Source organism: Corylus avellana, chromosome ca2 (genome assembly GCF_901000735.1).
Source record: "Corylus avellana chromosome ca2, CavTom2PMs-1.0".
Lineage (NCBI taxonomy): Eukaryota > Viridiplantae > Streptophyta > Magnoliopsida > Fagales > Betulaceae > Corylus > Corylus avellana.
In genome coordinates this window covers 22,015,049-22,018,013 of record NC_081542.1, presented here as the reverse complement: position 1 = coordinate 22,018,013, position 2,965 = coordinate 22,015,049, and positions in this window count along the sequence as shown.

Below are 2,965 nucleotides of genomic sequence, written 5' to 3'. Positions count from 1 at the left end.
AAAATTAAAAGTTAAAAAATTATTTTTCAAAAAAAAAAAAGGAAAAAAGAAAAAAAATCTTCCGCCTTTAATCAGGATCACACCACGTAGCCTTCAGATTGGCATTTCATCAGGTGAAAGACCATCGAGCCTCACGCTTTCCCAGGCCCTGCTTCTTTCTCCGACGTCAGGGTTCAGTCATCTTTCTTTTTTTTTTAATTTTTTTTTAATTTTTAATTTTTATCTTTTACATGTCTGCACAAGCAAAAAAGAAGGGAGATTCGAACTAATTATTTTCACTTCATGAGACATGATTCACTGCCGATTGAACTACCTATTGAGATTTGAGAACTCTTCCTCCTCTTTCTAAATACATTCAAACAACGTCAATTAAAACAGTTATTTATTATTATTATTATTATTATTATTTTTATATTGATTATCACACCAAAAAAAAAAAAAAAATGATAAAAACAAGAATCAGGCAAGTGTAAAATGGAAACATAAAACAGAGAAAACATATATTGAATAGATCGACGTCGACGAAAGCAGGAAAGCAAGCGAAAGGGAGATATAGCAGGAAAGAATATTTGCAGCAACAGGCAAGAGGCAACAGAGCTATCTTTTCCTGTCCTTTCACTCTGAAGAAATTTCCAAACCCACTAAGGGGGTTTCAACCACCCCTTGGACTCCTTGAGCCATTTCCATCCGTTTGTGAGGATGGCTCCCCACCCCAAGCCGGCCAAATGGGGTGGCCCGGCCGCCCCATGGCTAAAGGGGTGTTGAGCCACCTCCAAATGGCCAAAATTTTTAGTTTTTTATTTTTTTAAAAAAATATAATTTTTAATTTAAAAAAAAATAAAAAAAGTAATTATATGACACGTGGCGTAATTAATGTTGATGTGGCGTTCTATTAAGTTTTGAATAAAATTTTAACAGAAAGTACCATTTTCGTCTTAATAAAAACTATAAATACCTCTCGTGACAAAAATAAAAATTTAAAAAATAAAAAATAAAGAGTTCAAACTGTAAAAGAGTTAACCCTTATTTTAAAAACATTTATTTTGAAAAGGAAAGAAAGTTCTATAGATATATTTGTTTAGTTGACTGACTTTTATAGTTGATAAAAGTATTGACTTTTAAAGTTCATAAAAGTAATTAATAAAAAAGAAAAAAAAAAGTGAGACAAGTGGGTTTCACCTAATTAACCAACTTGACCTTTTAAAAAGAGAAATTGGGACAAGAGACAAATTTCGAGGACTTTGCCAGCTGTTTCATATGCAAATTAGATGCAAAACATATTCTAAGATTCTAGCACAACACCCTTTTCACCATATATGGATACCAAAAATATTCTAATTAATTAGGAATCATGAGGTTAATTTTTTTTTTTTTCATGTTTTTCTTTATATAAGGGGTAATTTAATTGACTGTGTACTACATTTTATAAAACAGAGATTAGTAGTTCAAATCTCTTCTCTCCTTTATTTTATGTGAACATGTCAAATATATATATATATATATATATATATATATATATATATATATATGCCACCTAAACCGAGAAGGGGCTGGCATTTCCTAATTTGCAAGATGTGAACTTTTGGAGTTTCCCCCCATTGCATGTGGATCCTAATTGGCAAGATATTTTCGGCGTGACATTTGGATCCTTAAGCCATTTGTGAAAGCTCTATAAACAATTAATGAATATTAAAAATCGTTGATTGTAAATAGCATAAATAGATTTAATAAATTTCATGCTTTGTGAGGTTGGCCATTTTATTTTGCTTATAGAATGAAGTTTTAAACGAAAATGCACATGCCAAGTCCTCGAACTACGGACTTTTGCATTGCGATCAACGTAGAAAGTCAGAAGTTCACATTGAGTTTTATTTATTTATTTATTTTAAAATTGAAGGTATCTATGTGTGTATATACATTTGGGTTGTTGAAGTACTATTATAATTTTCACATGGTGAAAGCTGCATAAACAAACAAATTCTAGAAATAATTGACTTAAAAAGATTAAAAAAATTATTTAGATTTGATGCTTTGTTTTCTCTATCTAAACGTACAAAACAAAACAGTGATGATTATTTTAAGCAAAGTTGTGAATAAATTTTTGAAATCACAAGGGGGCCGGAAGATGAGTTCCATTGGACAAGGTTTTGAGCTGCAGAATCAGTCAATTTATACATTAATTTGATGGTAAAGTTGGATATAATATTATTCAAATACTATTATAATAATTAGATGAATCTATTTCATTGATTGGCTCATGTTTAGGATGATCAGGATGAGTATTAATTAGAATATCATCTTTAAGAATCACGTGTTCTCTATGCTATTGAATTTATTATTTTCGATACAACCACTAGTTTCGAATAAAGAGAATATTTTTTTTTGAACAATTTATAATTTTTATTGATAAAGAGAATAAAAGAGAATATATTATGAATAACAACCGAGAAGAGGCTGGCATTTCCCAATAGCCGAATTAAAGGCCCCTGCAAGGTTAAGCATCGAATTGAAACTCCCTTTCCTCTGATTCCTCAACAGGTTCTGAAGCTCAATAAAGGCCAGAATTCAAATAGTAAGTATTGTTCAGCACCTCTAATCTTCTACATAATACTACTTGTTATCAAATATATATCTCTTTCTCATTATCATTATTCTTTTGAGTTAAAAAAAAAAAAAAAAAAAAAAAGGGCATACATCATACTCTCTGCAATCTATAATAATTAATAGTTTGGAATTTCTGTGACGGTGGTAATTGATAGAAATTTACTACTTTGCAAATCTATTAGAAGAAAGTTTTATGAAAAACAAGCTTAATTAGTACTGGAGTGTGATTCTCCTTCTAAACTTGTCTCTCAAATCATGATAAAGATCACATCCTAATAAAAGACAACTGGGGACGTCTTTATTTATCAGTTTGCATTGTTGAAGTTCATGATGGAAAGAAATTTGAAAAGCATACTGAGCA